We start from the raw sequence: 10979 nt of genomic DNA on the forward strand, positions 1-10979 counted from the left end.
AGGACAGAGCAGAACTGCCCCATAGGGTTTCCAAGGAATGGCCTGTAGATTCACACTGCCAACCTTCTGGTTACCAGCCTGAACTCTTAACCAGTGTGCCGCCAGGGCTGACACACACACAAAAAAATCCACTGCCGTGGAGTCAATTCCGACTCATAGTGGCCCTAAGGAGCAGCTTGTGGATTTGAATTGCCGACCTTTTGGTAAGCAACCAAACGCTTAACCACCGTGCTACCAGGGCTCTACCAGGGCTGACACATTCCACATAAATTTATGTGTTTACTTTCTGTACCTTGTAATTGGAATGTAAGGGCTTCGAGGGCATAAAATTTGTTTTTTTTCCACTGCACGACCTAGCAAGTGCTCAGAGGGTACTCTTGACGGGATGAATGCATGAATGAGGAAAATCGAGCCTCAGGATCTGGTTTCAAATCCAGGACTGAGGGAATTTACATTGAAGAACTTCTCAGGGCCTGTAAAAATGCAGACATCAACAGTGGCCACAATAATGGCCAAGTCTACAATTTTTATTGGCACCAGTAATAAATAAGAGTTTATTTGAGATGCTAGGCCAAAATGAGGAAAATAGACTTGAGAAAATTTTAAAAAATAAAATGAAGAAGAAGGATGGGAAAAAAAGAAAAAGGATGACCATCCCCAACTCCCCACCTCCTGAAAAAATTCACCAGGATAGGTTTCCTGGAAGCTGGCCTACCAATTCTGACCAAAATATCACCACGCCCACTCTAAGCACTTAAATAGCTATTATGAGTATTTCCTGCTTTTCTATGCTATGGTCTACAGAGCAGTTTGTGACTCCAAACTAACACTGGCTGCCAAGACGTAATGCTCAGAGAAAGCTCTCAAAGCACTCAGGCTGCAACCAAATATCATTAGTACGAGGACAACAACAATTCAAAGTACCTTCTAGCGTCTGCCCCTTTCCATCATCCCTAGTGTATTCTGGGCTTCAGTCATCAGAGATTTTATTACATTGGGGTAGGGGAGGGATGAGACAAAGACAGAAAAACTCAAAGAAACAGAACTGAAATATATTTTTCTGCATTTTAAAAAGAGGTAGACTGCGAGGGAATAGAAAGCTTCTAGTAAGGTATGAGGTGTCATATGCGCTTTTCAATACCAGACTCAGAGAAGGATCCAAATCCTGAGATGTCAAGTGTTTCTCGGCTAAAGAATTGAGAACTGTGCCTTCTATCTCCATTGCCACACAGAGAACTGAAGATATGGAGCAGAGACCATGCCAAAGCGAACAGCTGGGAGCAGTGATGGGGGGGGAACAACTGTGGAAGGGAAGGGAGGAGTAATTACACAGCTTTTTCTCTTTCCCCCTTTCCCATTGTGCTTACCAAGTGAAGAAACTGGGCAAGAGAAGGCACAAAGGGGAAGGTAAGGATGCTCTAAAGCAAACGATAGGAGGAGACACCAACGGTAAATTCCTTTTCAACTGACGCTTTGAAGAACAGACATATGAAGTAAGAAACTGACCAAGGAAATTTAAAACAAACTCCCATACTGTACATAACTACAGAAATGTGCAAAGAAAAGAGAGGTTCTTAATTATTTACAATGATGGCCCTGGGACATTTTTAATATCAACAATCCTCTGAGATGACCAACTATATTCAGCCTAACTCAACTGATCAACATGGAAAAGTAAACAGGTAAAAAACTTAGATTTCATAGACAGCTGGCTTCCCAATGGCTCCAAATCTCAAAATAACCAATGAGAAGCCTTTAAACACAAGGAAGTATAACTCTGGGGCATTCAAAAGCAATTAACTCAGCTTAAGCTAAAACAGGAAACCCTGGTGGCATAGTGGTTAAGTGCTACAGCTGCTAACCAAGAGGTCAGCAGTTCGAATCCGCCAGGCACTCCTTGGGACTCTATGGTGCAGTTCCACTCTGTCCTATAGGGTCGCTATGAGTCAGAATCAACTCGACGGCAGTGGGTTTGGCTTTTCTGGTAAGCTGAAACAGCAGAGACTACGTCAAGTATACCATAATTGATCAACTCACTTAAAAAGAAAGGAGTGTTCTGACTGGCTGATCTCAACAGGCTGAGTCATGCCCCCAGCATCAGCACCTGTGGCAAGCAGAGGTTAGAAGCCAAGAGACAGGAAGCCACAGGATACTCTGAGAAAGGTATGGAGGGAAAAAGGAGTCAGTAGCAAAGAAAAGACAACTTAGCACTATACAACCACTGACCATCAGCACATGCCAGCCACAACTGTTTGTAGCTGGAGATGGCATTCTACACATCCACTTCCGTGCCAATATTCCCCTCTCCTTGACACCCCTCCCCAACTTGACTTCTGGCTTCCTCACTGATGGTTCTCCTCCTCCTCCCCCACAGCTGTCACCTTCCAGGGCGCCTCCGCCTCCACCCACTCTTTGATTTTGCTATTCCCCACCCCCGTTCAATCTCTTGCTGTCTTCCTGCTTCAGCTCATCCCTGCCTTCTCCTTAGTCCCTGTCCCTGACCAGCCTCAATCCAGCGGGGCAGCTGGACGTGTCACTAGAAGAGCACATCAGAGTCAGTGCTATGAAAGTACCGTGTAACAAAGCACTGTGAACACATGTTCGTTTGCACCCACCAACCCCTGATGATGTTCTGTGTTCTCCACAACCACACTCCACCTTCCCACTCTAGTGTAAGTCAGATACTAAGTCCTGTAACTTTCCGTAACATCCCCATCTCCACTCCACCTTACCACCCAAGCCTTCGCTTTTCATGTAACTGTTTCAAACACTTCCTATCAGAAACATAATCCAATATATTTTCCACACCGCCACAACAGCTATCTTCCTAAAAGATATAATATACCATAGCCATCCCTTGCTTTGAAACATCTAGTATCTTTTCAGTGCCTAAGAGATAAAGTCCAAACCCCTAGCACAGCAAATAAGGTAATATAATACACTTTTTAAAAAGCTCCTTTTAAGTAGTCACCCAATGAACCCTCAGCTAGACTAGGAGGTAGAACAGAAGGCAGCTAAAAGCAGGCTGACTGAGTTAAAGTCCACTTCCAACCCTTACCAGCTGTGACTTTTTGCAGGTCACTTTACCTCTCTAAATTTTCTTATCTGCAAAATGATGAAACTAAAACAGCCTACCTCGTATGGTTGTTGTGAGGATTAAATAAGAAATTACATGCCGAGTGCCACCACAGTTCGCAGCACTCAATGTTAACTGTTATCCTGGACTAGCTCATCTACCTAGCATGCCTTGCTCCCCAAAGGAGCAGATAATCAAGGTTTTACTTTCATGTATCTTAGAATGATTAACAATAAGAGAAAATCTAGTTGGTAATCCTGAGCTAACAAAGATTTCAAGTAGCCAAAATACTGGTTTGATGAAAATTTGGTTTGTCTAAATTTTATCACAGTTTATTTTTTAAAAAGTACTCATTTACATAAAAAAAAACTAGATTCGTTTTTCTCCCCTATTCAAGTTCAGGAAGAAAAAAAGGCAATAGTTTACCAATGGTATTCTACAGAAATAAAGAATCCATATAAAATAAATGCAGTTCCAATTGCATATAATTTTCTAAAGACATACATAATTTTACAAAATAAACTCTAGAAGCTTAAAAAGATAAAAGTATGCATCACATGCTGGAGTGACATTCATATTCAGGCCTCACTATCAAAAAACAAAATCACTAATTCTTTTTAAAAAATTCATGATTTTCATAATGTTTAAAACTACAAAGCCTACAACAATAACAAAATGAAAGACTAGGACCATTTCAAAGGATTAATGTATTAATGGTCTGAAGTGTTAATGAAAATTGCTAAGGGTCTTGTAAATTTATGGACAAAAGATAATTCATACAAAGGACAAAATTAATAAAAGTAGAAAAATACTACATTTGCTATTGTATGGTGCACGGCAATTTAGATGATAGGTACGTTTATAGCCACTTTGAAAAACAAATTTTAAAAATAAAAGCCTGTAAAAAAATAAAACTGATCATCCAAACTCTGCTGGAGGCACTGTAAATCAATACAGTCTTTCAGAAATAATCCTGGCAAATTTTTCAAAGGTGACAAAAACTTTCTTACAATCTGAACCTTATAATTCCACCCTTGGGACCTTATCCTAAAGAAAAGACACAAAAGGAAGCACAGCTACATGCTAACTGCTTTACCTGGAAAACGGGCAGCAACCTGGATGTCTATTAACACGTAACTCAGCTTACGGTAACACTGTTCAGTGACCAGCAGAAAGAAAACACACTATATATAGAAGCCCGTTTTAAAATTATGTTTTGATAAAATAAAAATTCTTAATTATTATAAAATCATGTATGCGTAACAAAATAACAAATGAGAAAATTTTTGTTTTTTTATTTTTATTTTTTCCTTATCTATGACCATTTTTTATGACCTTTTTTTTATGACCATTTTTATGACCATTATGCTGTTTATAAAATAAAAAGCTGATTGGAAGTGATGGGACCCACCACACTAAGTGCACATTTCAAAATTGACTTCCAGAGGTCAAAAATCACAATCGATTTTTTTCCTAAAAAAACTATGGCATGGGAGTAATCAAACGGGCTATTCTCACATACAGGCTAGCCACGCGTGTAATTTTAGCCACGCTATTAGCCAGCTGTAACATTACATTAAAATCTCATTTTACCGTCAAAATGTATACAACACGTACGTAGACTCTCCATATGGTAAGCACAACCCACTTGTCATGTGACATCTGGAGAGTGCCCCAGGGACCGAGGTTAAAAAGAATCAAGGCACATGTAATGGGGAAGGTTGGGTTTCTCCCATATCCTTACATGAATTATCATGTATCTCAGCCACTCAAGGACTCTAAGCCCCTAGGAGTAGCAGCTAAGGATTTATCAAGCAAGAGTGTGCAAGTGCATTTGCTCTCCCTCTGAAAACAGGTCAATTCCTCATTTTCCCCCAAAGCATCCTGGAGTCCATAAACATAAGGTCAGGAGAGATGAGATACAATTGAACCTAAGAAAAAGCAAGTTACTTCCCTTTTCAGGCTTTAGTCTTTTAACAGGTAAAAATTTTAAAATTGAACCAAATAATCTGTTAATTCAAGTTCCACATTCCCAAGCCTACAAACACTTCTCCCAGACTGTAAAACAATCATTAAGAGTTAAGAATTAGAAAACAGGGCAGGGAGGGGTCAGAGGCAGGGAGGGGGCAAGGGTGAAGTACACAGATGATCGAAAAACCTGGAGTATAATCCCAGCTCTGTCCTTTTCTACCAGTGTCACCTTGGGCAAATTACTTCTTCTCAAGTGAAAGTTTAGGATCTATGAAGCAGCAATCATTATTCGCCATTCCTTTTATTCTTGAGTCCTAAAACGGATGTTTTTTCCCCATCATAACTGGGGTTTCATTCCTAACCAGCAGTAACAATTTTGACTTTGTTCTGGAAAACTTACAAGTACCTTATGATTCATTCTAAGTTTTCTGATAATGAAAAGAGGCAGTCTGCAGCATTTTTGCTGACCTTAACACCATACTCACGACTGAAGCCATTCTTACAGTTCACGAAGTTCATGTTCTGCATTCTAGGGAGGTGAGTAGCGAGCATCTGGGGTCTTAAAAGCTTTCAAGTAGTAATCTAAGATACAACTACTGGTCTCTACTTGTCTGGAGCAAAAGATAAAGAAGGAAACCAAAGTCTCAGAGAAGAAACTAGTCTACAGGGCTAACAGCCTACAAGGGCCTCGGCAGTATCTACCCTGAGGCCAGAAGAACTAGATAGTGCCCTGCTACCACTACTGATGGTTCTAGGGATGCACCCTGATAGAACGGGAAGAAAACATGGAACAGATTGCAAATTCTTAAAAACTCCAGACTAACCAGACCAGTTGAGACCAGAGGACTCCCTGAGACTATCGCCCTGAGATTCTCTTTAAACCTTGAACTGAAACTATCCCAAGGTCACCTTTTAGTGAAATTGGCACACGAAATAAAGGATATTACCAATGATTACTGTGCTCCATTAAAAAACCATCTATATGGGACCCAAAGGTCAATAACTACTTTAAAGCAAATATGAGAAGATAAGGGGGCAGGGAAACTAGAGCACTGAAAACGGAACAACCAGAACGCAATTAGAGAGAATGTGGGTACATAGTAAGAAATGTAGTTAATGTCACTGAATAACCTGTACTGAAATTGTCAAAGGGGAACCTAATTTGCTTTGTAAACTTTCACTGAAAACACAGTAAAATATAATTTTTTTAAAAGAGCTATTACAAAAAAAAAAGATTGAAACCATTCTCATTCTTCAAAAAGTAATTCATTTAATACTTTTTGAGCACCTGTGCCTCGCAATAGCGTGTGCTAGACTTGCAAAGGTCCCTTCTTTCCCCAAAATCTGGTGGCGGAAATGCATACATAAATAACTACCAATGGACAAACGCTAACTGTGGAATGTACACTGTACTACTGGATGCAGTACAGAAGGACAAGTCTCTATCAGTCAAGACAAGCAGGTCGAAATGTCTGGACAGATCAGAGGAGGTATTTCAGTTAGGTCTTATAGGGCAAGTTGTTAACCAGGTAGAGGAGAAAAAGAGAATTCTCAACAGAGGGAACAGGGTAAGTTAAATACAAAAGAAAAGGTCTTCAGAGAACTGCGAGTAGTCTCGCATACAGAGGGCAGAAGTAATGGTAGAAGATAAAACTGGAATGGAGTGCAGGCATGTACCAGAAAAGGTGAAGGACTTTGAGTCTTACCAATACAGGCTATAGAGAGTCACTGAAGGACTTTTAAACAGGTAATCAAAGTCTCCCTCTTCCACCATACAAGGAAGTTGAGTAAAGGTAACAAGCAAAATGCAGGTCTGGATTTCAAAAGGTAACCCAGTGCTGTAGAAGAGTGATTTAAAAAGCGGGTGGGGCGGGGGGGGGGGGGGGACACTTCCTACTCCCAGGATGACTTCTAGCAGCTTCTGACTATGGCATATTAATACAACATTGAACTAAGACAATACACACAGCTAAACGGTTCAAGAAAGTGTATGTTTTTATTCAAAGATTATTTAAAACATTAAAGAAAACAACCAAATAAGAAACAGTAAGTAGAGGCAAACAGTAATGAAGAAGGTGGACTCCAGGCCAAACATTCAAGAACGTTTGCATCCTTATCATATATTGATTACAAATAACAAGACATATTTTGTAAAGATCTTTTGCAAAGGAGAGTATCTTAAGGTTGAAGAAGAGCTGCCACCACTAAATCTCTTTAAACCAGCCTAAAAAATGATGCTTCCAAAAAAGAAGGGGGGGGGGCAAAATTAATAGGTTCCATTAATATTTCAACGCTCAGGGAAAAAAAAAGAAAGGGAATGCCTTTTAAAATAGCTGTTTTCAAAAGGTTAACAACCCAATTATCTCACCCATAGGAATGAAACACTGAGATTCCAATCGGGGACCACGACGAGTCCAGCTATCAGTCGTTTCCAGACGGTTCAGGCCTAACCTGGGAACAGCAAGCTGAATTGGCTGGGTAGTCTACAAAGATGAATTTGCAATTATTGAAATTCAAACTCAAGCTCAGCCACCGAGGGACAGCTTTTCCAAGGAGTCATCCTTCCTTTCCTAATGACAAGAAAGTAGGTGCATAAAAACGTCCGTACAAAAACCGCAGGTGTCTACCAAGGAGCGAGAAAAGCATCCGTCCCTACGGCAGCACCGTGGTCCGCCAAAGTTTTACCTCGGGGTGTGTTCAGGGTGTGTCTTTGTTCGGGCCTAGTAATGAACAACGACGAGAGCCGCTGTTCGGGGCACCCCGGGACTCTCCTCCAGCAAGCCTCACAAGCATCCTGGCTCCGAAACCCCTGGGCACCGCAGCCTCGCCCCGTCTTCTCCTCAGAGAAAGGCGCTGCCCCGCGGCCCTGGCGCGCCTGTCACGGCCCGGGGGCGGGGGGCGTCCAGCCGGTGCCGCCGACCCCGCCCCGGCAGCTCGCGGGGCGCGAGGGGTAGCCCCCGAGGCGCAGGACGCCGCGCCGCCTCGCCCGGGGAACCGGCCTCCGCGCGCCCGGCCGCGCCCCCGGCCGCTACAGTCGCAGGCGCCCGCCCGACTCCGCCCCGACCCCGGCCCGCCTCTCACCGCGCAGAGGTCGCGCTGCCTCCTCCGCCGTGGCCGGCCTACGGGCCCCGGCGGCCCTCGGGCCCAAGGACGGAAGGAGGAAAGGTGCGGCGAGAGGCCGCCTGTCACATCCCGGCCGCCCGACCCGCAGCTGCCAGCAGCGCACCCGCGGCCTGAGGGAGCGCCAGACCGTGCCGCCGCGCACCCCTCACCGGCGCCCGCCCGGGCTCCGCCCTCGGGCCGCGCACCACGCGCGCACGCAGCCCTGCCCCTCCAAGCGCGCGCAGGCGCAGACCCCGCAGGCCGGGCCCCGCCCCGCCGCCCGCGCCGGCCTCAGCCCACCGCCGGCCTGGCCACGGGCCTGTCGCCTGCCTCCCCAGGCTCCGCCTCCTCCTCGGGCCCGCCCCTCCACTGACCTTGCCTCCCTGCCCGCTGACTCAGGTCTGCTGGTGGCCTGGGACTCCAGCCCGCGTCTGGCCCCACCCCCAGCCGGCCTCCCGGGCTGACGTTTGCTACTTGACGATGGTGAAACCTGTCAGTTCCACCTGCAGACCCGAAAAGTCGGGGGGGGCGGGGTCTGAGCATCGGGATGAGATGAGCGCTCCCCAACCTTTGGTGAACTAAACATCCCCAACATTTTGTGCTTCAAGTCCATCCCTGTTCCCTGCCTCCCCGTGCTCCAGAGCATGTCTGAGCCCCAAACCCGGCCTGTCACGCCCACAAGCAGGACCTTGCTGAAATCCAGGAGAAGGGGCCCCGAAATGCTGAGATTTGGAACGACTCGCTCCAAATCAACCTGGGGACCAAGAACCAGGCCCTCCTTCTCTTCGGCACTTCCATCCCCCACTGGCTTGCTCCGAGGCTCCTTTCCTCCCCGATTGCCAGGCCTGCCCTTGAGTGCGCTCACCGGTCCAGCCGACTGGAAGCCCTGGAGCTGTTCTGATCTGTGGTAGACCAGCTGCTCTCTGAAACCCTCACCGGCCACTTTAATCAACACTTTTGTCTCCATGATGAAGGGATGGAGGGCATAGGACTGGGGTAAGGGGGCAGGTGTAATTTGTAAAGCTACATTTCATTTAGTAACATACTTTTTTTTTTTTAATTGTGCTTTAGATGAAGGTTTACAGAGCAAATTAGTTTCTCATTAATCAATACACATACTGTTTTGTGACGTTGGTTGCCAACCCCACGACATGTCAACACTTTCCACTTCTTGACCTCGGGTTCCTCATTTCCATTTCTCCAGCATTCCTGTCCCCTCCTGCCTTCTCGTCCTTTCCCCTGGGCTGCTGTGCCCATTTGTGCTACCAGGTCTGCACTGGATGTAATTACTTACCAGTGAGTGCAATTGAGAGAAGAGATCAGGTTACTCCATTATAAAGAGGTAGGAACAAGTAAAGTAGATTGAAAAGTAGGGGTGGGGGTGGGGGACAAGAGATTGTGGGGTTCTTGAGCCAAGGAAGAAAGTGTATCAAAGAGAAGAATGATCAATTGTGTAAAATGCTGCTGAGAGGTCAAGTAAGATGAGGGTTGCAAAAAGATGAGGGTTGATTTATTGGTATGAAGGTCACACAAGGGTAGTTTAGGTGTAGTGGTGGTGATAGGATACTTTGAGAATGAAAGAAGAGGGATTAGTGACAGCAAGCATGGTCAACTCATTTGAGGAGTTTTGCTGCAAAGAGCAAAAAAATGGTGCTGTGGCTGAGGGTGAAGAGTAGAATAAAAAAAAATTGCTGATTTTTAAGGTGGAAGAAATAACAGCAGGTTTTATCCCTTGTATACTATTTCCTTTTTGAGGTGGTTTTTACCTTTCTCTCTTTCACTATTTTGTTTGGGCTGCTTTTTATGACAGTTGTGTGTGTGTGTGTGTGTGTGCTCTAAGTGAAAGTTTATAAATCAAGTCAGTCTCTCATACAAAAATTTATATACACCTTGCTTTATACTCCTAGTTGCTCCCTAATGAGTCAGTGCACTCCTTCCCTCCACTCTCTATTTTCATGTCCATTCGGCCAGCTTCTGACCCCCTCTGCCCTCTAATCTCCTCTCCAGACAGGAGCTGCCAGCACACTCTCACGTGTCTACTTGATCCAAGAAGCTCACTCCTCACTGGTATCATTTTCTATCCCATAGCACAGTCCGATCCCTGTCTGAAGAGTTGGCTTTGGGAAAGGTTCCTGTCTTGGGCTAACAGAAGGTCTGGGGACGATGACCTCCGGGGTCCTTCCAGTCTCAGTCAGACCATTAAGTCTGGTCTTTTTACAAGAATTTGAGGTCTGCATCCCACTGCTCTCCTGCTCCCTCAGGGGTTCTCTGTTGTGTTCCCTGTTAGGGCAGTTACGGGTTATAGCTGGACACCATCTAGTTCTTCTGGTCTCAGGCTGATGTAGTCTCTGGTTTACACGGCTCTTTCTGTTTCTTCAGCTCATAATTACCTTGTGTCTTTGGTGTTATTCATTCTCCTTTGCTCCAGGTAGGTTGAGACCAATTGATGCACCTTAGATGTCCGCTTGCTAGCGTTTAAGACCCCAGACACCACTCCCCAAAGTGGGATGCAGAGTGTTTTCTTAATAGATTTTATTATACCAATTGACGTAGATGTCACCTGAAACCATGGTCCCCAGACCCCCGCCCCTGCTACGCTGGCCTTCGAAGCATTCAGTTTATTCAGGAAACTGCTTTTGGTTTAGTCCAGTTGTGCTGACTTCTATTATTGTGTTGTCTGTCCCTTCATCTAAAATAATTCTTATCTACTATCTAGTGAATACCCCTCTCCCTCCCTCCCTCCCCACTCTTGTAACTGTCAAAGAATATTTTCCTCTTTGTTTAAACTATTTTTCGAGTTCTTATAAGTGGTCTCATACAATATTTGTCC

General features: G+C 44.7%; 1 protein-coding gene across 8 annotated transcripts in view; it reads right to left on the reverse strand.

Annotated features, from left to right (window-relative positions):
* CCSER2 (coiled-coil serine rich protein 2) overlaps window positions 1-8262 on the reverse strand; it is a 245528-nt gene extending 237266 nt beyond the window's left edge. For 6 of the 8 annotated variants that reach the window (XM_064290312.1, XM_064290313.1, XM_064290309.1 and 3 more), the window contains exon 1: window positions 8129-8262. The gene's annotated coding sequence lies outside the window, so the exon portion shown is untranslated. Of the gene's footprint in view, window positions 1-7415; window positions 7907-8128 lie in introns of those variants that run through there. The other 2 variants (XM_064290311.1, XM_064290310.1) reach the window with 2 other exon arrangements.
* Window positions 8263-10979: the final 2717 nt, after the last annotated feature.

This window comes from Loxodonta africana, chromosome 8 (genome assembly GCF_030014295.1).
Source record: "Loxodonta africana isolate mLoxAfr1 chromosome 8, mLoxAfr1.hap2, whole genome shotgun sequence".
Taxonomy (NCBI): domain Eukaryota; kingdom Metazoa; phylum Chordata; class Mammalia; order Proboscidea; family Elephantidae; genus Loxodonta; species Loxodonta africana.